Source organism: Bos indicus x Bos taurus, chromosome 1, assembly GCF_003369695.1.
Source record: "Bos indicus x Bos taurus breed Angus x Brahman F1 hybrid chromosome 1, Bos_hybrid_MaternalHap_v2.0, whole genome shotgun sequence".
NCBI lineage: Eukaryota > Metazoa > Chordata > Mammalia > Artiodactyla > Bovidae > Bos > Bos indicus x Bos taurus.
In genome coordinates, this window is record NC_040076.1 from 137,229,820 (window position 1) to 137,256,583 (window position 26,764).

At 41.2% G+C, this 26,764-nt stretch overlaps 1 protein-coding gene and 1 pseudogene across 3 annotated transcripts in view; both read left to right on the forward strand.

The window, feature by feature from the left end:
• CPNE4 (copine 4) overlaps positions 1–26,764 on the forward strand; it is a 681,945-nt gene that overhangs the window by 190,392 nt on the left and 464,789 nt on the right. The window lies entirely within an intron of this gene.
• Positions 9,500–13,539, forward strand: LOC113895209 (annotated as a pseudogene).

The following is a 26,764-nucleotide window of genomic DNA, read 5'->3' on the forward strand; positions in this document are numbered from 1 at the left end:
AGAGCTGGAAGAACAAGGAGGAAAAATGGGCTAAAACCCAGGCACCTGAGGAAGAGATGGTGCCATGTCCCTGAAGGGTGTGATAGGCTGGTTCTGTGAGTGTTAGAGAAACTTAAAGTAGATTCAACAGCTGCCAAGGGAAGTGCCTTTGTTGGAGTGAGAAATGCCTTTGTTGGTGGGGGAAGATTGCTGATGCTCCTGGGGTGTGGGAGCCAGCCCCATCCACTTCTCCATTCTTATCATCACCTCTAAGGTACCCTGCTTGGCACTAACAGGGGTCTGGTTGCCAAAGCAGACAGTGGTTTTCAGAGTTCTCAGCTTTGATATCACAAAGAAATATAGAAGGGTGAGTGAAACTGAGAGACAAGTTTAATAATTGGCAAACCCACCTACCTTCCCCAAGCTGTCAGTCACAGAGTATGAGTGTCTTTAATTATTCCACAAGACAGCTAAGCTCCTATCCTGGCCATAGCTAATACTTAATCAAGTTTCATCCTCATACTATCAGTGGTCCTAGGTAGGTTTCAGGGGTGGATAGAGCAAAATAAGATGGGTCCTGTGAAAATTCATCTGCCCAACAAATATTTATTGCCCTGTTCTAGGTCTTGGAGACATACAAGTAAAAAGACATGGTTCCAGCCATTTGAGATTTCCCAATCTTGTGATTGATAAAGTAACCAGATTATAATATAGTGTGATAAGACCAATGATTTCATTAAAATGAGTACTGTAGAGTCGTGAAAGATGGCATAAGGTAACAAAAATTATTTATTATTTCTCACCTTTTCTGTTGGTAAAGGATTAAGGCAGGGCACCTCAGGGAGAGTTTGTCCCTACTCTACAATGTCTGAAGTCTTTAGTAGAAAATTTGAAGGCTAAGGGCTGAAATCACTTGAAGGTTCATTCACTCATATGTGGGATATGTTGGCTGGGGGCCGAGCTGGGGCTCTGGCTCAGAACATATGTTCTCTTCATACAGTCTGAGCTTCTTCAAAACATGGCATCTGGGTTCCTAAGGCAATTATGCCAAGAGAGAGCCAGGCAGAAGCCACATGCCTTTTATGACCTGGTTTCACCTGCCATGTACTTCCATCACAATATTTTTCTGAGACATGACAAAGGTCTACTTAGGTCAGTGTAGGGGAACCAATTTCCCACCTCTCTTTGGAGAAATGTCAGTGTCATGATATAAGGAAGGGCGTGTGCAGTGGGATATATATCAGTGCAGGCATCTTTGGAAAATGTCATCTGCCACAGTATCTAACTCAATCCATGCTTAGGGTACAAGGTAGTCAGAAAATATTCTTAGAGGGGATGGTATTCCTGATGGATTCTGAAGACCCAGAAAAATTTCATCAATGAAGAAGAGAGGAAGGTTATTTCAGATTAAAAAATAGTCCCAGAGTCTTAAGGTAGATTTGTGTCTAGAAAAGTGCCTATAGTTCATTGTGTTTAATTTTCTTTGAATGCTAGAGTCTCTGTTTACCAAGTCTTTCTCTTTCAGAAGAAAGTCAGGCTGACATGGGAGGAATAGAGTCCGGCATTCTGAAGCTAGTCTGCCCACGCTCGTCCTCCCTTCTCCTCTGTCTGGACACACAGAAAGTGTTGAGATGCTCTGGGTAGTCAGTTTCCTGTTGCCACAGGACTGTATCACAGGGCTGAGTGTGAAATGGTGGGGAAGGAAATGCCTTATATCAGCAACCCTACTCCAAAGCTGCTCACCAGGCTCTCTGCATCATTCTGAAGAATCAAGAATTCTTGATGCTGACACCAAAAATACAGTCTTCTTCTAAAGATCTCTTCAGTCTTTTATTGCTATATCTTATTGCAATCCCCTCAACTCTTCTTTTTAGGAAAAATACCAATTGATCCTTATTTTCTATCTGAGATCACCTCCTGGGAGCATGTCATCCTGTTCTGTCTTAACTCAGCAAAGTTATATAGCCCTTAGCCACCATCAGCTTCTAAGTACCCCTTACAAATATCTTCTTAGTGCTAGTTCTTTCTCTCTTATTCTCCCCACTTTATCCAGTCAAACTCTGCAGTATTTTTTTTTCTCCATTCATTCTTTTATATCTCATTTGCCCTCACTCTAAACTTTTAGAATTTTCTTCTTAGACTTTTAAGGTGGTTTAATAATTGGTCTCCCAACCTGTTATCTTTTCTCACTCTCAGTCATACTCAGAATCACTAAGACCTCTTTGCAGAGGCCATTCAATTTGGTTGATTTTTCCTAGGAGGCATTTATTGAATTGTTCCCAAGCTGGATGCTCCCAAAGGTACCCCACTGCATCCTGTGTGTCTCTAAACATGGCTCAGTGTGATGTCTGCTGCTGAGCTAAATGACTTCTAGATAGAAGCCTTCCTGTTTCTGGCACCATCATTAACTAGCATTCATTCATCAGAACATTTAAGAGAAATTAGTTGGATGAATAATGTGCTCCCACACAAAACTAATGAAACATGAAAGTTAGCAACATTAAATAAAATAAATAAGTACATGCAGCCTTTGTTGGTTAACTGCTCATGCAGAGTTTACCAAACATACCTCTTTTTGACTTCTTGCTGTCCCTTGACCCTCTTACCTACTGCCTTCTTGTCCTTTCTCCTTAGAATTACAACTGTAACCATGCTCAATCATGTCTGACTCTTAGCAACTCCAGCCTCCTCTGTCCATGGGATTTTCCAGGAAAGAATACTGGAATGGGTTGCCATTTCCTCCTCCAGGGGATCTTCCAACCCAGGGGTCAAACCAGCTTCTCCTGCATCTCTTGCATTGACAGGCAGATTCTTTACCACTGAGTCAACTGGGAAGCCCCAGAATTAAGACTACTTGTCTTTAAAGATCACATTGTGTCCTATTCATGCTTGGTTATTAAGAGCTGCAACTCTCATACCATCTACTTAAGCCCAGACTGCCTCTGTTGACAAAGTTTGTTTCTCCTCAAGGATAAGGACCATTTCTTATGTGTCCCTCTAGGCTCTGTAAGTCGGCTCATTGCACTGGAGGCCAAAGTAATGGAGCTTCGGCTTTAGCATCAGTCCTTCTAGTGAAAAGTGAGGATTGATTTTCTTCAGGATTGACTGGTTTGATCTCCCTGCTGTCCAAGGAACCCTCAGGAGTCTTCTCCAGCACCACAGTTCAAAGGCATCAATCTTTGTCACTCAGCTTTTTTTACTGTCCAGCTCTCACATTCATACAGGACTACTGGAAAAACGATAGCTTTGACTATTTGGAGCTTTGTCAGCAAAGTAATGTCTGTGCTTTTTAATATGCAGTCTAGGTTTGTCATTGCATTTCTTCCAAGGAGCAAGCATCTTTTAATTTCATGGCTGTAGTCACCATCCACAGTTATTTTGGAGCCCAAGAAAATAAAAAAGTCTGTCACTGTTTTCATTGTTTTCTCATCTATTTGCCATGAAGTGATGGGGCCTGATGCTGTGATCTCACATTTTTAGATGTTGAGTTTTAAGCCAGCTCCTTCACCTCATCAAGAGACTATTTCCTCTTTCTGCCATAAGGGTGGTGTCATGTGCATATCCGAGGTAACTGACATTTCTTCTGGCAATCTTGATTTCAGCTTGTGATTCATCCAGCCTGGCAGTTCGCATGATGTATTCTGCATATAAGTCAAATAAGCAGGGTGACAATACACAGTCCTCACACATGCCATTCCCAATTCTGAACCAGTCCATTGTTCCATGTTTGGCTCCAACTGCTTCTTCCTTACTTGCACAGGCTTCACAGGAGGCAGGTAAGATGGTCTGGTATTCCCTTTCTTTAAGAAATTTCCACATTTTGTTGTGATCCACACAATCAAAATCTTTAGTGTAGTCAATGAAGAAGTAGATATTTTTCTGGAATCCTGCAGCTTTTTCTATAATGCAATGGATGTTGGCAATTTGATCCCTGATTCCTCTACCTTTTCTAAATCCAGCTTGTATATCTGGAAGTTTTCAGTTCATATACTGCTGAAGCCCAGCCTGAAGGACTCTGAGCATCACCCTGCTAGCATGTGAAATGAGTCCAACTGCACGGAAGTTTGAACATTCTTTGGCATTGGCCTTCTTTGGGACTGAAATGAAAACTGACATTTTCCAGTCCTGTGGCTACTGCTGAATTTTCCAAAATTGCTGGCATATGGAGTGCAACACTTTCACAGCATCATCTTTTAGGATTTGAAATACCTCAGCTAGAATTCTATCACCTCAACTAGCTTTGTTCATAGTGATTCTTCCTAAGGCCCACTTGATTTCACATTCCAGGATGTCTGGCTCGAGGTGAGTGATGAAACCATCGTGGTTATCTGGGTCATTAAGATCTTTTTTTGTGTAGTTCTTCTGTGTGTTTTTGCCACCTCTTTTTAATATCTTCTGCTTCTGTTAGGTCCATACCGTTTCTGTCCTTTACTGTGCCTATCTTTGCATGAAATGTTCCATTGGTATCTCTAATTTTCTTGAAGAGATTGCCAGTCATTCTCATTCTACTATTTTCCTCTATTTCTTTGCATTGTTCAAAAAGGCTTTCTTATCTCTCCTTGCTATTCTTTGGAACTCTACATTCAGACGGGTATATCTTTGCTTTTCCCCTTTGCCTTTTGCTTCTCTTTTCTCATCTATTTGTAAGTTCTCCTCACACAACCATTTTGCCTTTTCTTTTTCTTGGAGATGTTCTTGATCTCTGCCTCATGTAAAATGTTAGGAACTTCTGTCAGTAGTTCTTCAGGCACTCGAAAAGATCTAATTCCTTGAATCTATTTGTTATTTCCACTGTATAATCATATGGGATTTGATTTAGGTCTTGAGAGTCTCTTGGGCTGCAAGGAGATCCTACCAGTTCATCCTAAAGGAGATCAGTCCTGAGTGCTCATTGGAAGGACTGATGTTGATGCTGAAACTCCAATACTTTGGCCACCTGATGCAAAGAGCTGACTCATTTGAAAAGACCCAGATGCTGGGAAAGATTGAGGGCAGGAGAAGAAGGGGATGACAGAGGATGAGATGGTTGGATGGCATCACTGACTCAATGGACATGAATTTGGGTAAACTCCAGGAGTTGGTGATGGACAGGGAGGCCTGGCATGCTGTGGTCCATGGGGTCATAAAGACTTGGACACAACTGAGCAACTGAACTGGACTGAACTGATTGGTCACTTCCACTGTATAACCATATGGGATTTGATTTAGGTCATACCTAGATTGCCTAGTGGTTTTCTCTATATTCTTCAATTTAAGTCTGAATTTTGCAAATCCTAGTAAGAAGTGTTATTTTGCCCATTTTGGGTAAGGTAGCCAAATGGGATCTAGGCTAGTATCTTGTCCTGATGCCACTGAGATGCTCCTAAACAGTCACCCATGCAGTTTATTCTGCTGAGGACAATCTTCTCATCATCCAGATCATCTCCTAGTCATCGTGGGTAGATTTTAGCTTAACTGTCACTTCTTTGAGAAACTTTCCCCAACATGTTCCCGCCAAATTTCAGTTTTCCTTCCTTCTTTGCCAAATTCAGTTCACTCGCTCAGTCATGTCCAACTCTTTGCAATCCCATGAATCACAGCATGCCACGCCTCCCTGTCCATCACCAACTCCCGGAGTTCACCCAAACCCATGTCCATTGAGTCGGGGATGCCATCCAGCCGTCTCATCCTGTGTCATTCCCTTCTCCTCCTGCCTCCAATCCCTCCCAGCATCAGGGTCTTTTCAAATGAGACAGCGCTTTGCATCAGGTGGCCAAAGTATTGGAGTTTCAGCTTCAACATCAGTCCTTCCAGTGAATACCCAGGACTGATCTTTAGGATGAACTGGTTGGATCGCCTTGCAGTCCAAGGGACTCTCAAGAGTCTTCTCCAACACCATAGTTCAAAAGTTTGGCACTCAGCCTTCTTCACAGTCCAACTCTCACATCCATACATGACCACTGGAAAAAACATAGCCTTGACTAGATGGACCTTTGTTGGCAAAGTAATGTCTCTGCTTTTGAATATGCTATCTAGGTTGGTCATAACTTTCCTTCCAAGGAGTAAGTATCTTTTAATTTCATGGCTGCAATCACCATCTGCAGTGATTTTGGAGCCCAGAAAAATAAAGTCAGCCACTGTTTCCACTGTTTCCCCATGTATTTGCCATGAAGTGATGGGACTGGATGCCATGATCTTAGTGTTCTGAATGTTGAGCTTTAAGCCAACTTTTTCACTCTCCTCTTTCACTTTCATCAAGAGACTCTTTAGTTATTCTTCACTTTTTGCCATAAGGGTGATGTTATCTGCATACCTGAGATTATTGATATTTTTCCCAGCAATCTTGATTCCAGCTTGTGCTTCTTCCAGCCCAGCCTTTCTCATGATGTACTCTGCATATAAGTTATGTAGCAATCTTGATTCCAGCTTGTGCTTCCTCGGGACTCCTATATGTACTTTTTTATACTTTTCAGGTTACAGGAAATGCCATATTTTACTGCTTGCCTATTTGTTATATTCACCTTCAAACTTCATAACCCATAAGACAAAGGTCCATATGTATCTTTTAGTATCATATTATCAATATTGGAGTGCCTGGCATACTGCACACTCCTGATAAATATGAATATAAGTATATAGGAATGATTAATAAAATCAAGACCTTTCTTGGGGGTCTTGGAATAATATTCTCTCCCCTTTCCTTCTCCCAACATAGAACTATAGCATCTATATAGTTAGAATTGGGCTATAGAAACAATAAAACCATAATAAAATATATACAATGTCTTGTACAAAGAAACCCAGCAATGTCTTTTATTCATATTTTTGTCTAAAAATATTCCATTACTGTAAAATATAAAATATGCAGCAGTAGAGGATACATGGCCTGCAAGTTTTCCTTAAGTTGAAAACCTGAGCTCCCAGTGGGCTTTGGCATCTCTACTGTTACTTGTGAATAAGCTGCTCCAGCTGCTCTTGGCATCTGAGGTGCCATCTACTTAGTTCTTAGAGAAAAATATGATTACTATGAGAAACACTGGCATTTTACCTAAGGAAAAAAAAAAAAAATAATAGACATGATCCATTCTGGAACTCATTTTTAAAGGATAGTAAGGATGAGTTCTATTCCTTACTTAGATGGTTTGAGAAGAATAAGAGTCCTTCATAGAGGTGGAATCCAACGTCCCCTCAATTTTAGAGAGGTAATTGTCCCCATTAACTTTTCTGGGAGCCCAGTGTTTTTCAAATTCAGGGCAACATGAGCTGCCTCTGAGCTGTTCTGGTCTATGATGAATTCCATTTTAAAGAGTATATTTCAGCTTAAATCTACTAATGGTTGCTTGTATATGTTTAGAGAGAATTAATAAGTTCACTGGGCTTGGGTATCAAAATTTTCCTGTATTCGCTTTCTTGGCCGCCATTCTTGCTAGGGCAAGTTCAGGAGTCTTCAGAGGCGCTAGTATTGGCTGCCGAGGGGGAGATGCGAGAGCAGCCCCCCACCCCACTTCTGTTGCCGCTGCCACCACTTCGGCTACAGGTGCCTCCAACCGGTCGGGTCTCCACTCTGCTGCCAGCCAGGATCCATGACCACATCCGGCCGCCGCCATCTTGTGCCCCCTCCCCCTCCCGCAGACAGAGTTAAAGGGGATTTTGGCACCTCCCCAGACATAGCTGGCTCTCTCCGTCCCGGCTACTGAGGAGGTATAGAAGTGCTGGGGCAGCCGCCACCACCCACCTGCCTGTGCCGGGGAAACCGCCTCTCCCACACCCTCCATCTCCTCCTTCCTCCTCTCCTCTGCACCAATCAACGATGCTGCCGCCGCAGCCACCAGTGCGGAGACTGGAGGGATCTGCTCCCGCTGGAACACGAGCCGGAGGCTGGTGAGGCTGCCGACCTAGAGCGCAAAGAGGCCCTGGGCGCGCCCTCCCTGCCATCGGCGCCATGCCACCTCCATCCGCCCTCTGCTCCTGCAGCAGCCACAGGGCCCCAGAGCACTCTGGCCCCGCACGCGCCTTTAAGCCTAGTCAAGGTCTGAGATGCACAATGCGAAGCCTAGGCCCCAGCTTTTGCACCATGATGCACAGGGTTGTACTTTTTGTACTGAACTGATAGGTGGCCTATAGGTTGCTGCTGCTAAGTCGCTTCAGTCATGTCTGATTCTGTGAGACCCCAGAGACGGCAGCCCACCAGGCTCCCCCGTCCCTGGGATTCTCCAGGCAAGAACACTGGAGTGGGTTGCCATTTCCTACTCCAGGGCATGAAAGTTAAAGTGAAGTCACTCAGTCGTGTCCGACTCCTAGCGACCCCATGGACTGCAGCCCACCAGGCTCCTCCCTCCATGGGATTTTCCAGGCAAGAGTATTGGAGTGGGATGCCATCGCCTTCTTGTTAACTTATATTTAGCTTATATGCAGAGTACATCATGAGAAACACTGGGCTGGATGAAACACAAGCTGGAATCAAGATTGCTGGGAGAAATACCAATAACCTCAGATATGCAGATGACACCACCCTTATGCAGAAAGTGAAGAAGAACTAAAGAGCCTCTTGATGAACATGAAAGAGGAGAGTGAAAAAGTTGGCCTTAAAGCTCAACATTCAAAAAATTAAGATCGTGGCATCTAGTCCCATCATATCATGGCAAGCAGATGGAGAAACAGTGGAAATAGAGACTTTATTTTTGGGGGCTCCAAAATCACTGTAGATGGCGACTGCAGCCATGAAATAAAAAGATGCTTACTCCTTGGAAGAAAAGTTATGACCAACTAGACAGCATATTAAGAAACAGAGACATTGCTTCACCAACAAAGGTCCGTCTAGCCAAGGCTATGTTTTTTCCAGTGGTCATGTATAGATGTGAGAGCTGGGCTATAAAGAAAGCTGAGCACCGAAGAATTGATGCTTTTGAACTATGGTGTTGGAGAAGACTCTTGAGAGTCCTTGGACTACAAGGAGATCCAACCAGTTCATCCTAAAGGAAATCAGTCCTGAATGTTCATCAGAAGGACTGATGTTGAAGCTGAAACTCCAATACTTTGGCCATCTGATGCAAAAAGCTGACTCATTTTTAAAGACCCTAATGCTGGGAAAGATTGAAGGAAGAGGAAAAGGGGACGACAGAGGATGACATCACAAACTCAATGGACATGAGTTTGAGTAAACTCCAGGAATTGGTGATGGACAGGTGACTGACGTGCTGTAGTCTATGGGGTCACAAAAAGTCGGACACGACTGAGCAATTGAACTGAACTGAACTGAACTGATAGGTCTGAGAAGGCAATGGCACCCCGCTCCAGTACTCTTGCCTGGAAAATCCCATGGACGGAGGAGCCTGGGGGGCTGCAGTCCATGGGGTCACTAAGAGTCAGACAGGACTGAGTGACTTCACTTTCACTTTTCACTTTCATGCATTGGAGAAGGAAATGGCAAACCACTCCAGTGTTCTTGCCTGGAGAATCCCAGGGAGGGGGGAGCCTGGTGGGCTGCCGTCTATGGGGTCGCACAGAGTCGGACACGACTAACGTGACTTAGCAGCAGCAGCAGAACTGATAGGTGGCTTAGTGGTTATGCCCTGTACTACCATTTTGAGCATCTGGACTCCGTTCCTACCTTGCTCTTTGGACCACATTGTCAATTCACACGGAAACTATGTTGCAACTTCCTGTCAGCAATCCTGGCATTTTAAGAAATGCCCGGAAAACTGAAAAAAAATACTTAGTGACATTGGGTTGGAATACTGTGAAGAACACTTAGAAGACTTTAAACAGTTTGAACCTAAAGACTTTTATTTGAAAAACACTACATGGGAGGATGTAAGGCTATGAGACCCTTTGCTTACAAAAAAACAGGATTGTTGGACAAAACCTTTTTGCTGCAGTGCTTGCCCATTTTCTTTAAAGTCTTTCTCTGCCTACAAAAGTCATTTCTGGAATGTCCATAGTGAAGACTTTGAAAATAGGATTCTCCTTAGTTGCCCCTACTGTACATTCAATGCAGACGAAAAGACTTTGAAAACACATTAAAATATTCCATGCTCCAAATACCAGCGCAGCAGGTAGCCTCAGCACATTCAAAAATAAAAGCAAAAATGATGGCCTTAAACCTAAGCAGGTTGTCAGTGGAGAGCAAGCTGTACCGAGATCCTCTTTAAGAAGTAGTTAGGAAGCACATCTACAGGAAACATTTTCAGCATGTGGTAGCACTTTACATAGCAAGGGCAGAAGAAAAATCATTCAGTGGTTCAATCCCTTTAGACACAAATGCCAGGAAAGAAAGTAGTATTCACTGCAAGCGATGCCTTTTTATGCCAAAGTCTTGAGGAGCTTTGGTACAACATGTCATTGAAGACCACGAACACACAGGCTTATCAGATCACTGTCATGATTGGCCATACAAGTTTGGTGGTTCCCAGATCCAAACCCTTGATGCTAATTGCTCCCAGACCTCAAGAGAAGAAGGGCATGGGACTCCAATCAAGAATTGGTTCCCTCGCTTCCGGAAAAGTCAGGTCTTTGCCATCACAGCAGATGGTAAATCAACTCCATACCAGAGCCTAACTTAAATTCAATAGGTGTCAACATAATGTCCAGTGTTCACCTGGAGCAGGAAAACTATGGAGTTAAATCTGTAGGCCAGGGCCATGTGTTGGTCAGTCAATGAGACTGGGGCTAGGTGGCAAGACATCTGTTTCCATCCCTCAGTAGTCTCGGTCTGTTAAGCAGTTACTTCCAAGTGGAAATGGAAGATCTTACTGTCTTGGGTCAAAACAGAGGATCCAGGCACCAGCAACATACTCACAACAGTCTCCAAATGCCCGTCTCTCTCTTCAGGCCAGTTAAAGTCTCCTTTCCTCTCCTAGTCACAGGCATCCAGAGTATTAGGTCAGTCCAGCTCCAAGCTGACTGCAGCTGTTACTGGCCCTCCACCACCCAATACTTCCTCAACTCAAGTGGAAAATATGTACGATCTGTAATGAGCTTTTTCCTGACAATGTATATAGTGTGCACTTCGGAAAAGAACATAAAGCTGAAAATCCCAGCAGTAGCCAACTACATTATGAAAATACACAATTTGACTATCAAATGCCTCTACTGTAATCACTATTTGCCCACAGACACTGCTCAACCATATGTTAACTCATGGTCTGTCATGTCCATATTGCTGGTCAACCTTCAATGGTATGGAAAAGATGGTGACACACATGTGGATGGTTCACGTTAATGAAGAGATGGGATCTAAAACAGATTCTACTCTGAGTTTTGATTTGGCATTGCAGCAGGGTAGTCATACTAACATCTATCTCCTTGTAACCACGTATAACCTGAGGGATGCTCCCACTGAATCTGTTGCTTCAGTTCAGGTCAGTCGCTCAGTCATGTCTGACTCTTTGTGACCCCATGAATCACAGCACGCCAGGCCTCCCTGTCCATCACCAACTCCTGGAGTTCACTCAGACTCACATCCATCGAGTCAGTGATGCCATCCAGCTATCTCATCCTCTGTCGTCCCCTTCTCTTCCTGCCCCCCAGTCCCTCCCAGCATCAGAGTCTTTTCCAATGAGTCAACTCTTCGCATGAAGTGGCTGTAATATTGGAGTTTCAGCTTCAGGATCAGTCCTTCCAATCAACACCCAGAACTGATCTCCTTCAGAAAGGACTGGTTGGATCTCCTTGCAGTCCAAGGGACTCTCAAGAGTCTTCTCCAATGCCACAGTTCAAAAGCATCAATTCTTTGGCGCTCAGCCTTCTTCACAGTCCAACCCTCACATCCATACATGACCACAGGAAAAACCATAGCCTTAACTAGACGAACCTTTGTTGGCAAAGTAATGTCTCTGCTTTTGAATATGCTATCTAGGTTAATCATAACTTTCCTTCCAAGGAGTAAGTGTCTTTTAATTTCATGGCTGCAATCACCATCTGCAGTGATTTTGGAGCCCAGAAGAATAAAGTCTGACACTGTTTCCATTGTTTCCCCATCTATTTGCCATGAAGTGATGGGACTGGATGACATGATCTATTGCTTACCATGCCCCCAAATAACCCACCCATCCCTCCAAAGCCATAGCCAAAAGTGCAGGAAAAGGCAGATATCCCTGTTAAAAGTTCACCTCAAGCTTTAGTGCCCTATAAAAAACATGTTGGGAAAACCCTTTGCCCTCTTCACTTTTCAGTCCTAAAAGGACCCATATTTGCACTTGCACATCACTTATGAGAGAGGCACCAATTTATTCAGACGGTTTGTCCAGTGGAGAAAAAGCTCACCTACAAGTGCATCCACTGGCTTGGTGTGTATACCAGCAACATGACACCTTGACTGTCACTCTGCATCTGGTTCACTGCAAGGGTGTTGGAAAGACCCAGAATTCCCAAGACAAGACAAATGCTTAACCAGTCACCAGGCCTGGCACCTGTTATGTGCACTTATGAGCAAATGGAATTTCCTTTGCTGAAGAAGTGAAAATTAGATGAAGATAGCTGTTCATCCAGCTTCTTTAAAGAGAGCCTGAGGAGCCTGTTTTAGCTTTAGACCCTAAGGGTCTTGAATATGATTCCTATGAAGCCAGGAAAATCTTCCTAACAAAATATTTCAACAAACACCTTGTCCCACCAGGAGAGAAATTGAGAAGCTGGCGGCCAGCTTATGGTGGTGGAAGAGTGACATCGCTTTCCATTTTAGTAACAAGAGGAAGAAGTGTGTCTGAGACTGTGAAAAGTACAAGCCTGGTATGTTACTGGGCTTCAACATGAAAGAATTGAAAAAAAAGTTAAGTATGAGATGAATTTTGATGTTGAGTGGCTATTTGAAAATCATGATAAGAAGGATTCCACAGTCAGTGCTAGTAAAACAGCAGACAAAAAGCTCAGTCTTGGGAAGGAAGATGACAGTTCCTCAGACAGTTTTGAAAATTTGGAAAAAAATCCAATGGAAGTGATTGTTCTTTTAAACCTGTTTTCAAAGTTGAGTCTAAAAGCCCTAGTGATAACCCAGATGAACACATACTGAAGGTAATTTCTGAAGATACTTTAGGATCTGAGAAGCTAGACCAAAAGGAGGAGGATCGTTCAAAATATGAAACTATTCATTTTACTGAAGAACCAACCAAACTAATGCATGATGCCTCTGATAGTGAGGTTGGCCAAGATGATGTTGTTGAGTGGAAAGATGGTGCTTCTCCATCTTAGAATGGCCCTGGTTCCCAACAAGTGTCAGACTTTGAAGACAACACATATGACATGAAAACAGGAACCTGGTCCAATGAGTCTTCCCAAAGTGAAGACGCAAGGAACAGTAAGCCAGCTGACAAAAAAAAGGCTCCTATGCAGGGTGACAGAGAGCAGATGAAATGGAATAATAGTTCCTATGGAAAAGTTGAAGGGTTTTGGTCCAAGGACCAGTCACAGTGGAAGAATGCAACTGAAAATGATGAGCACTTGTCCACCCCACAGATTGAGTGGCAGAATAGCACAATTGACAGTGAGGATGGGGAGCAGTTTGACAACATGACTGATGGAATAGCTGAGCTGATGCATGGCAGCTTGATGGGAGTTAAGCTGAGCAGCCAACAGGCTTAAGGGCCAGGTTTTCTGGCATTGGTGACAAATGCTGCATCCTGGAACTCTGATCTCCTTTCAGTTTTGACTGCAAAGCTATGTTCTAACTGGTACTGCCTTTTGAGTGCTGGGTCATCAGGCTGTGGGAACATGTGGTCACTCCAGTCCCAGTGGTTATTTCTAAGTCTATGACACATGATTGGCTGATATTGCTTTAGAATGTTCTGTGACAGACACAGTAACTAAATGTGAAAAACCAATAAGCTGGTGGCTCATAAATGCACACGAGAAAAAGCATAGGTTTGTTTTATCTGCCTTCTCCACATTTCTTTCCCTCTGTTAAACAATGTCTGGTTGGATGTCCTTGAGAAATGTTCTCCTGATTAAAATGGTAGTGTAGGGCCAACACACAAGCTACCAGTCCAATGTGTATAGTAGAGTTTGGGGAAATCAATTTTTTTTTCATGTATTGATTCTGAATAGTTGAAACGTATATTACAGTCTTTTAGACCTATTCAAGTGAGGCTTATGATATTGTTATGGTATACCCATCATAGATTCATGTCTTTTTTTAGTGTTGTTCTTGCCATGTAATAAGCATTGTATCTGGTTGACCTAGCAAAAGCCTGAAACTACACTAGTGTGGACTTAGGGACAGACTTAGTTTTTGCACGCAACCTTGTTCAATCTCATGACAGAGACCAGCCACATAAGACATATATCTGGACTCTCTTGTATTATATAATTTTTCTTGTTCTGAATACACTTGACATTACAGCTGATAAAAACAAAAACTGGTATTTAAGATGTTTTCTGAAATCTTTTAAGCTAAATGTCACATGCAAGTATTGACTTTGCAGCTACTAATTTTGACACCTTTTAGATCTGTGTGGAAATGTGTTGTGTTGAAGCAGCAGACCAATGAGTGCTGCTTTTTGGATATTTAGTTTTATTTTTGTTAAACACCATCCTGGAGTATTCATTTATACCATCTAATATATTGACACACTGTTGTAGTAGTGTGATCTTTATTTCCCTTTGTACAATTTTGTATAATTTTGTGATCTTTATTTCCCTTTGTATTCATTTTAAACATCTAAATAAATTGCTGTATTGTGCTTAAAAAAAAATTGTCCCATATTCATATGTTAGCTCTCTTGAAACTTTTAGCAACTTATTAAATTTGTAAAATAAAGCTGTTAATTCCTATATTTGTATAAGTTAGGAATTATTTGGGCTGCAAGGGAAACAAAAGTATTAGTTATTTATGCAAAACACAAGTTTATTTTGCTCACATATTATCCAGAGTCTGCTAAAGTAAAGTCATGGGGTCATTTGGAATCAAGGCATTTTATCCTGTTGCTTTGCCATATTTCACCTGGAGTGTCTACTTTGGTCCAAGTTGTTGCTTGACTTCTACCAACTGGTCTGCATCTCAGCCAACAGGAAGGAGATGGGGGAAAGAAATTCATGGCCACCAATTTTAAAGGATGTGTTTTGGAAATCATAACACTGCTTTTGCCAGAAGTTAGACAAGTATCACACCTAGCTGTGTGAGGAGATTGGGAAAGGCATTATCATTTCAGATGTGGTCATAGGTTACAACAAAAACCAGGAGCTGAGTCCTCTGAAGACAAAAGAATGGATATGGGGGACAATTAAAAGCCTTTTCCACCACTCCTCACCTTAATATTGTAGAGATTAAGTGATACAAATGCATTTCATAAACTTAAATCCCGTATCCTTGACAGATTTTGTTTTTAAGATACTAGTAGCAGTATTCTTATGGGTGGGAATTCAGAAAACTAAATAGAAGTTAAAAGAATTGCCTTCTTAAAAGGACAATTGCTAGATAAAGTTTTATTCTAAAGGGTGATTGTTGAGATTTGTTTTTGAAACATTCAGTTCAGTTCAGTTCAGTCACTCAATAATGTCCGACTCTTTGCAACCCCATGAACTGCAGCACGCCAGGCCTCCCTGTCCATCACCAACTCCCGGAGTCCACCCAAACTCATGTCCATTGAGTCGGTGATGCCATCTAACCATCTCCTCTGTTGTCCCTTTCTCCTCCTGCCTTCAATCTTTCCCAACATCAGGGTCTTTTCAAATGATGCAGTTCTTCACATCAGGTAGCCAAAGTATTGGAGTTTCAGCTTCAACATCAGTCCTTCCAATGAACACCCAGGACTGATTTCCTTTAGGATGGACTGGTTGGATCTCCTTGCAGTGCAAGGGACTCTCAAGAGTCTTCTCCAACCCCACAGTTCAAAAGCATCAATTCTTCGGCACTCAGCTTTCTTTATAGTCCAACTCTCACATCTATACATGACTACTGGAAAAACCATAGCCTTGACTAGACGGACCTTTGTAGACAAAGTAATGTCTCTGCTTTTTAGTATGCTGTCTGGTTTGGTCATAACTTTCCTTCCAAGCATTATTATAAGGAAAATACTGTTCATTGCGTGCTGCTCTGTCACTTCAGTTGTGTCCGAGTGTTTGCAACCCTATGGACTGTAGTCCGACAGGCTCCTCTATCTGTGGGGTTCTCCAGGCAAGAATACTGGAGTAGGTTACCATGCCCTCCTCAAGAGGATGTTCCTGACTCAGGGATTGAACCCATGTCTTCTGCATCTCCTGCATTGCAGGTTTTACCACTGAGCCCCCAAGGAAGACCTATTGTTCATTACCCATCTACATAAAGGATGGAGGAACTGGGAGATGGATGGTGTTTCGCTTTCATTTTGCAAATGAAGAAATGAAGTCCAGAGAGGGGATGTTATTTTTCCAAGGTTACAGAGCCAGTTAGGGGTAGAGCGAAAATTAAAATTCAAGATCTTTTGAAGAATATTAAATATTTTATCCAATGTACACCCCTACCTTCCCAAAATGACAATTAGCTGTGAAATGAGGGTTGATTAAACTGTCAAGGGAAGTTGCTAGAATTTTCTGAGACTGGCTAAGAGGACCTCTTCAGGCCATCTCAGTTCCAGGCTTTCCCTGGGACTGGAGTTAAAATTCAGAGTAGCTCATTTAACATTGTCTCTTTGTCCTTTTGTTTCTTAGTGGCAGAGTTTATTTTGCACCCCCCCCCCCCCCCCCGCTCCGTGACTACACTGTGGGGGTCCATTTTTTTTCGCTTCTAGAAATTTGTTTGATGTTTTGCTTATGCTTTGATTTCTACATTCTGAATTCAAGGATTCTCAATTTATCAGCTCCCAATGCTTTTTGTCCTTACAGCTTTTCTTACCCACTCCACCAGCAGCCATTCCCCAAGGGCTGTGGGGATGTCAGTTCTTCCTGAGTGTCACAGCACTTTCCCCATCTCTTTCCTAGCATCAGGAAAACCTATTTCTGTCTCAGAATGTGACTTTTAGCTTCTTGTATGAACATAGGCAGCAGACTCTTCCCTCTCTCCCAGTGGCACCAGCCGCCTCTCTCAATTCTCACCTGAATTCCTGAATGTTGCTGACTAGTTGCTGAGGTATCTGTGCTTCATGTTTTATGCTTGATGTTTTGTTTTAATGTTTAGTGGTATCTTGTTCTCATTTTGCCCTTTTCTTTGTATTCTTTTCTTTGCTCTCTCTCATTGAAGATGACTTTGATTCTTTATCCCAGAAATTTGTTTTCTGCTGTGTCAGGACCTGGGTGCCACTCTTCCCCTAATCTACTTTGGCAAACTTAATTAATTCATATAATTTTGTTTTGCTAAGTGGGAAACGGTCACTTTACAAAACAACAATTACTGTATGATACCATGTTATCCAATCTTATTACATGTCACTTGTTTCTCCTTTGAATGTGGATTTTTAAAAATTAATTAATATTTTTATCAAAGGATAATTGCTTTACAGAATTTTGTTGTTTTCTGTCAAAACACAACATGAACCAGCCATAGGCATACATATATCCCCTCCCTTTTGAGCCTCCCTCCCATCTCCTTCCCCATCTCACCCCCCTAGGTTGATACAGAGCCCCTATTTGAGTTTTTTGAGCCATATAGCAAATTCCCATTGGCTGGCTATTTTACATATGGCAATGTAAGTTTCCATGTTACTCTTTCCATACATCTAACCCCCTGCTTCCCTCTCCCCATGTCCATAAATCTATTCTCTATGTCTGTTTCTCCACTGCTGCCCTATGAATAAATTCTTCAGTACCATTTTCCTAGATTTCATATATATGCATTAGAATATGATATTTATCTTTCTCTTTCTGACTTACTTCACTCTGTAAAATAGGTTCTAGGTTCATCCACCTCATTAGAATTGACTCAAAGTTGTTCCTTTTTATGGCTGAGTAATATTCCGTTGTGTATATGTACCACGATTTCTTTATCCATTCATCTGTCGATGGGCATCTAGATTGCTTCCATGTTCTAGCTATTGTATGTTCACCACTATTGTAAATAGTGCTGCAGTTAACAATGGAATACATGTGTCTTTTTCAATTTTGGTTTCCTTGGGGTATATGCCTAAGAGTGGGATTGCTGGGTCATATGATGGTTTTATTCCTAGCTTTTTAAGGAATCTCCATACAGTATGCCATACTGGCTTTATCAATTTACATTTTCACCAACAGTGCACGAGTGTTCCCTTTTCTCCATACCCTCTCCAGCATTTATTGTTTGTAGACTTTTTGATGATGGCCATTCTGACCAGTCTGAGGTGATATCTCACTGTAGTTTTCATTTGCATTTCTCAAATAATGAGCAATGTTGAGCATCTTTTCATATGTTTGTTAGTCATCTGTATGTCTTCTTTGAAGAAATGTCTGTTTAGGTCTTTCCCCCACTTTTTGATTGGGTTCTTTGTTTTTCCGGTATCGAGTTGTATGAGCTGCTTGTATATTTTGTAAATTAATCCTCTGTCCATTGTTTCATTTGCTACTATTTTCTCCCATTTTGAGGGTTGTCTTTTCACCTTGTTTGTAGTTTCCTTTGCTGTGTAAAAGCTTTTAAGTTTAATCAAGTCCCACTTGTTTACTTTTGTTTTTATTTCCATTAATCTAGGAGGTGGGTTATACAGGATCGATTTATCTCGTCAAGTGTTCTGCCTATGTTTTCCTCTAAAGGTTTTATAGTTTCTGGTTTTACATTTAGGTCTTTAGTCCATTTTGAGTTTATCTTTGTGTATGGTGTTAGGAAGTGTTCTAATTTCATTCTTTTAATGTAGCTGTCCATTTTTTCCCAGCACCATTTATTGAAGAGGCTGTCTTTGCCCCATTGTATATTCTTGCCTCCTTTGTTAAAAATAAGATACCCATAGGTGCATAGGTTTATTTCTGGGCTTTCTATCTTGTTCCATTGGTCTATATTTCTGTTTTTGTGCCAACACCATACTATCTTCATGACTGTAGCTTTGTAGTATAATCTGAAGTCAGGAAGGTTGATTCTTCCAGCTCCTTTCTTCTTTCTCAAGACTGCTTTGGCTATTCGGGGTCTTTTGTGTTTCCATATGAATTGTGAAATTTTTGGTTCTAGTGCTGTGAAAAATGCCATTGGTAATTTGATAGGGATTGCATTGAATCTGTAGATTGCATTTGATAGTGTAGTCATTTTCATGATATTGATTCTTCCTACCCAGGAACATGGAATATCTCTCCATCAGTTTATGTCATCTTTGATTTCTTTCATTAGTGTCATAATTTTCTGTGTACAGTTCTTTTGTCTCCTTAGGTAAGGAGACAAAGGAGAGTCCTGGATATTAAATTTTTTTTTTTTTTGAATGGTAATGGAATTGATTCCTTAATTTCTCATTCTGATTTTTCATTGTTAGTATATAGAAATGCAAGTGATTTCTGTGTGTTGACTTTGTGTCCTGCAACTTTGCTAAATTCACTGATTAGCTCTAGTAATTTTCTGCTACTATCTTTAGGATTTCCTATGTAAAGTATCATGTTATCTGCAAACAGTGAGAGCTTTATTTCTTTTCTGATCTGGATTTCTTTTATTTGTTTTTATTCTCTGATTACTGTAGCTAGGACTTCCAAAACTATATTGAATAATAGTGGTGAAAGTGGACACCCTTGTCTTGTTCCCTATCTTAGGGGGAATGCTTTCATTTATTCACCACTGAGAATAATGTTTGCTGTAATCTTATCATATATGGCCTTTACTATGTTGAGGTAGGTTCCTTGTATGCTCATTATTTGAAGAGCTTTCATCATAAATGGGTGCTGAATTTTTTCAAAGGCTTTTTCTGCATCTATTGAGATGATTATATGGTTTTTACCTTTCAATTTGTGAATATGGTATATCACATTGGTTGACTTGCATATATTGAAGAATCCTTGCATCCTGGAATAAACCTGACTTGATCATGGTATATGAGCTTTTTGATGTGTTGCTGAATTCTGGTTCCTAAAATTTTGTTGAGGATTTTTGCATCTATGTTCGTCAGTGATATTGGCCTGTAGTTTTCTTTTTTTGTGTTGTCTTTGTCTGGTTTTGGTTTCAGGGTGATAGTGGCCTCATAGAATCAGTTTGGAAGTGTTCCTTCTTCTGCAATTTTTTAAAAGTTTTAGAAGGATAGGCATTAGCTGTTGTCTAAATGTTTGATAGAATTCTCCTGTGAAGCCATCTGGTCCTGGACTTTTCTTTTTGGGAGATTTTTGATCACAGCTTCAATTTCAGTGCTTGTAATTGGGTTGTTTATAGCTTCTATTTCTTCCTGGCTCAGTCTTGGAAAATCGAACTTCTCTAAGAATCTGTCCATTTCTTCCAGGTTATCCATTTTATTGCCATATAGTTGTTCATAATAGTCTCTTATAATCCTTCATATTCATTTTCTCTTGTAACCTCTCGTTTTTCATTTCTTTTTTTTTAAAAATTTATGTACATTTTTAAAAATTTATATTTATTTATTTTAATTGGAGGCTAATTACTTAACAGTATTGTATTGGTTTTGCCATACATCAACATGAATCCGCTACGGGTATACACGTGTAGCCCATCCTGAACCCCCCTCCCACCTCCCTCCATTTCTAATTTTGTTATTTGGTTCTTTTTTCTTGAGGAGTCTCACTAGAAGTTTGTCGAATGTATCTTCTCAAAGAACCAGGTTTTAGTTTCATTTTTATTAAGAGCTTTTAGCTTTTAGTTTTATTAAAAGGAAAACTCCACAGAACTGCAAAACCCAATGTAGAGGCAGAAGTTTATAAGAACAATAAAAAGTGTGACTGAATATATACATATACATATACACCCATAAGCAAAATCAAAACAGTCCAACAAAAATAAAGTACTGTAGATTAACCTGTTGAACAAAGGAAACCAAAAATTATATCTATCAGAACAAACCTAACTAAAGCACAAAGTGGAAAACAAAACTAAAGCAAGATGGCAATTGGGGAAAACAAAACTAAAGCAAGATGGCAATTGGGGACAGAAATGGGCAATTTCATTAAAGCAATGAAAATAAACTAACAAATATGTTGACAGGAAAGTAGAGAAAGTAAAGAAAGAAAGAATAGACATGCAAAGTTAAATAGAGGTAGATAAAGAAGATTTATATACATTAAAGATTAACTGCAAGGGGAAAAGAACAGTAGGAAAAGCAAACAAAGGAATAAATACAGAAAAAATAATAATAGGTTTAAAATATTAAAAGTTAAAATTTTAAAAAGAGAGAGAGAGAAAAAGGAAAACTCCACAGAACTGCAAAAGCCCAATGTAGAGGTGGGAGTTTATAACCGCAATAAGAAATCTGACTGAGGAAAAAAGAAAAGCACAACAGTAGCAGTGCCAATAAAATCAACAACTACAACAGAGGGGGAAAAATAAAAGAAATTAAAAAACCCAAAAGAATCTACAGAACAAGTCAAAACATACGAATAATAAATGTTTTTCTTGAGTCACTGCTGTCAGAGTCCTTACCCTCGCTAGGAGTCAGAGTCCACCTCACCCCTGTAGGGTGCCTTCCAACACTGCACTGGTCTCTGGACCTGCTGTGAGGGCAACTAAGATGCTAATCTGTTTCTACTCCTGTATGTTCTTGCCTCCAATATCCCCAGCTATCAGAACTAGTGTGTTTTCTTTTGTGGGAGCTCTCAGTGTCCCTTTATATATTCCATAGACACAGAGTCTGCCTAGTTGATCATGTGAATTTAATCTTCAGCTTGTACAGCTGGTGGGAAGGTTTTTGGTCTTTTTCCTTAGCCACACTGCCCCTGGATTTCAATTGTGGTTTTATTTCCACCTCTGCATGTGGGTCATCCTCTGGGGATTGCTCCTGAGGCTGCCCTGGAGGACTTGAGTCTACCCCTGTGAGGGCCAGGTGTGGAAGTGGTGCAGATGCTTGGGTCTCAGGTGTTGTGGCAGCACCAGGTACTCAGCAGAGTTGGTGGCTAGGACAGGAGGAAATATAGTGCTCTAGAAGGGTATGGCAGCCAATATTGGCCAATACACTCCAGTATTCTTGTCTGGAGAACTCCCATCCCTGACAGAGAAGCCTGGCAAGCCATAGTTTACAGGGTGACAGAGAGTCCCGACATGACTGAAGTGACCCTGCACACATAGATGGAAGACTTTTTTTGTCTGTGGCAGCTCTGCTCCAGTGAGAGTTGAGCGTGAAGGTGGCACAGCTGCTCGGCTTGTGGGGACCCTGATGATGCCAAGTGTGCAGAGACACAGACTGCCTCAGCCGCTGGAGTTATGGCCCTATCAAAGTCTTTTTTTTGAGCCTCTTGTAGCTGGTAATCAGAAGGCCTCTTTGGCCAATCTTTCTCCGTAGCTCCTCCATTCATGCACTTCGAGGGGGCCTTGAAGGATGTGAAAGTTTTACCATATAAATTAGGAGGTAAAGGGCATCAAAAAGGGAAGAGTATCCGTAAAAGACACATGGCTTGAAAGGGCATGGCATGATTAAAATAGACAAATGATTTTCTGGCAGGTGGGGAGTCAGGTGATTTGAAACCTGATAGTGGAAGACATTATATAAGTCTTTGAGAATTCATTGGTATTTGTAAGAGTTAAGGTTTTATGATAATTTGAGGACTGAGAAGAAAGCTGAGTGACGAAGAATTGATGCTTTTGAACTGTGGTGCTGGAGAAGACTCTTGCAAGTCCCTTGAACTACAAGGATATCCAGCCAATCCATGGTAAAGGAGACTAGTCCTGGATGTTCATTGGAAGGACTGATGCTAAAGCTGAAACTCCAATACTTTGGCTACCTCATGCAAAGAGCTGACTCATTGGAAAAGACCCTGATGCTGGGAGGGATTGGGGACAGGAGGAGAAGGGGACGATAGAGGATGAGATGGCTGGATTGCATCACTGACTCAATTCACATGAGTTTGGATGAACTCTGGGAGTTGGTGATGGACAGGGAGGCCTGGCGTGCTGTGATTCATGGGGTTGCAGAGTCGGACACGACTGAGCGACTGAACTGAACTGAACTGAACTGAGGACTGATGAAAGACCAACGATTGGTCATGTGAAAGGTAGATTAAGTAGGAAGAATCAGAGATAGGCAAACCAGCAAGGGCTCTTTGTTAGCGTATCCAGGCAATAAGTGATGGGAGTCTAAACTAAGACAGGGACTGTAGGTACAGAGAGGGTGTGATGGATTTCAGAAGTTTGAGTAGAGGAATCAAGAGGGCTTTAATCTATATTGATGTAGATAGTAAGAAACTCAAAGATGACTGAGAATTTTGGCTAATGAGATGCAGTTATGGTAGTCTCAAAAGCCTAAAGAGGGATTAAAAGAGATTTGAAGTCTTGAAGATATCTAGAAAAACAACTTGAAATAGACTTCTAGCACACAAAACCATCCCTGGACAGCAAATGTAGGTTTCTAATGCTAGTAAAGTAATGCTCAAAATTCTCCAAGCCAGGCTTCAGCAGTACGTGAACCATGAACTTCCAGATGTTCAAGCTGGTTTTAGAAAAGGCAGAGGAACCAGAGATCAAATTGCCAACATCCGATGGATCATGGAAAAAGCAAGAGAGTTCCAGAAAAACATCTACTTCTGCTTTATTGACTATGCCAAAGCATTTGACTGTGTAGATCACAGTAAACTGTGGAAGATTCTGAAAGAGATGGGAATACCAGACCACCTGATCTGCCTCTTGAGAAATTTGTATGCAGGTCAGGAAGCAATAGTTAGAACTGGACATGGGACAACAGACTGGTTCCAAATAGGAAAAGGAGTACGTCAAGGCTGTATATTGTCACCCTGCTTATTTAACTTATATGCAGAGTACATCATGAGAAACACTGGGCTGGAAGAAGCACAAGCTGGAATCAAGATTGCCGGGAGAAATATTAATAACCTCAGATATGCAGATGACACCACCCTTATGGCAGAAAGTGAAGAGGAACTAAAAAGCCTGTTGATGAAAGTGAAAGAGGAGAGTGAAAAAGTTGGCTTAAAGCTCAACATTCAGAAAACGAAGATCATGGCATCAGGTCTCATCACTTCATGGGAAATAGATGGAGGAAAAATGGGAACAGTGACAGACTATTTTCTTCAACTCCAGAATCACTGCAGATGTTGACTGCAGCCATGAAATTAAAAGACACTTGTTCCTTGGGAGAAAAGTTATGAAAAAACCTAGAAACTATATTAAAAAGCAGAGACATTACTTTGCTGACAAAGGTCCATCTAGACAAAGCAATGGTTTTTTCCAGTGGTCATGTATGGATGTGAGAGTTGGACTATAAAGAGAGCTGAGCGCTGAAGAATTGGTGCTTTTGAACTGTGGTGTTGGAGAAGACTCTTGTGAGTCCCTTGGACTGCAAGGACATCAAACCAGTCTATCCTAAAAGAAATCAGTCCTGAAGATTCATTGGAAGGACTGGTGTTTAAGCTGAAGCTCCAATACTTTGGCCACCTGATGCGAAGAATTGACTCATTGAAAAAGATACTGATGCTGGGAAAGATTGAAGGCAGGAGGAGAAGGAGACAATAAAGGATGAGATGGTTGGATGGCATTGTCAACCCAATGGACATGAATTTGAGCAAGCTTTGGAAGTTGTTGATCAACAGGGAAGCCTGGCATGCTGCAGTTCATGGGGTCACAAGGAGTTGGACATGACTGAGCAACTGAACTGAACTGAGGAATATATCCATTTTCTCTGGTTATCTGCTTCATCAGTGTATAATTGTTTATAGTAATCTCTTAACAAATGGACAATGAAGAAGGGTAAATGTTGACTGAATTCTGCCAAGAGAATGCATTATTCATAGCAAATACCCTTTTTCAACAACACAAGAGACAGCTTTATACATGGACATAACCAAATGGTCAATACCAAAATCAAATTGATGACATTCTTTGTAGCCAAATATGGAGAAGCTGTATACAGTCAGCAAAAACAAGACCAGACCTTGAGCTGACTATGGCTTAGATCATCAGCTTCTCATAGCAAAATTCAGACATAAACTAAAGAAAACAGGGAAAACAATAGGCCAGCCAGGTATGACTTAAATCCTTATGAATTCACAGTAGAGATAACGAATGGATTCAAGGGACTAGATCTTAACCATTTGCCTGAAGAACTATGGACAGAGGTCTGTAATATTGTACAGGATGCGGTGAACAAAATCATCCCAAAGAAAAAGAATAGCAGGCTATGAGGTACCATTTCACACCAGTCAGAATGGCTGCGATCCAAAAGTCTACAAATAATAAATGCTGGAGAGGGTGTGGAGAAAAGGGAACCCTCTTACACTGTTGATGGGAATGCAAACTAGTACAGCCACTATGGAGAACAGTGTGGAGATTCCTTTAAAAACTGGAAATAGAACTGCCTTATGATCCAGCAATCAAACTGCTGGGCATACACACTGAGGAAACCAGAAGGGAAAGAGACACGTGTACCCCAATGTTCATCGCAGCACTGTTTATAATAGCCAGGACATGGAAGCAACCTAGATGCCCATCAGCAGATGAATGGATAAGAAAGCTGTGGTACATATACACAATGGAGTATTACTCAGCCATTAAAAAGAATACATTTGAATCAGTTCTAATGAGGTGGATGAAACTGGAGCCTATTATACAGAGTGAAGTAAGCCAAAAGGAAAAACACCAATACAGTATACTAATGCATATATATGGAATTTAGAAAGATGGTAACAATAACCCGGTGTACGAGACAGCAAAAGAGACACTGGTGTATAGAACAGTCTTATGGACTCTGTGGGAGAGGGAGAGGGTGGGAAGATTTGGGAGAATGGCATTGAAACATGTATAATATCATGTATGAAATGAGTCACCAGTCCAGGTTCGATGCACGATACTGGATGCTTGGGGCTGGTGCACTGGGACAACCCAGAGGGATGGTATGGGGAGGGAGGAGGGAGGAGGGTTCAGGATGGGGAACACATGTATACCTGTGATGGATTCATTTTGATATTTGGCAAAACTAATACAATATTGTAAAGTTTAAAAATAAAATAAAATTAAAAAAAAGAAAAAGAAAAAGAGTAGCAGTAAGGCAAAGGGTTTTCTGACAAGGCTTTACAAATAGCAGAAGAATGAAGTGAAGCAAAAAGCAAGGGAGAGAGGGATAAATGCATCCAATTAAATGCAGAATTCCAAAAAGTAGCTAGATAAGACAAGAAGACCTTCAATGAACAGTGCTTAATAATACAATAAAACAGTAAAAGGGGAAAGACAAGAGATCTCTTCAGGAAAATTGGAAACATCAAGGGAGCATTCTGCCCAAAGATGGACACAATATAGGATAAAAAATGGTAGAGACCTAGTAGATGCTGAAGAGATCAAGAAGAGATGGAAGGAATACACAGAAGAACAATTTTTTAAAAAGATCTTAATGAACTGGATTTCTATGATGGTGTGGTTAGTCGCCCAGAGCCAGACATTCTGGAGTATGAAGTCAAGTGAAACCTAAGCATCACTGCTGTTAATAAAGCTAGTGGATGTGATGAAATTTCTGCAGAACTATTCAAATCCCTAAAGGAGGATGCCATCAAGGTTTTGCATTCATTATGTAAGCAAATCTGGAAGACCTTGCAGTGGACACAGGACTGGAAAAGTTCAATCCTCATCCCAGTACCCAAGAGGGGTAGTACTAAAGAATGTGCTAACAATCAGGCAGTTGCCCTCATCTCCCATGTTAGTAAGGCCATGCTTAAAATCTTGCATGAGAGACTTCAGCATTATGTGAACCAAGAACTTTCAGATGTCTGAGCTGGGTTGAGAAAAGGAAGAGAAATTAGAAAGCAAATTGCCAACATTCACTGGATTGTAGAGAAAGCAAGGGGATTTCAGAAAAACATCTATCTC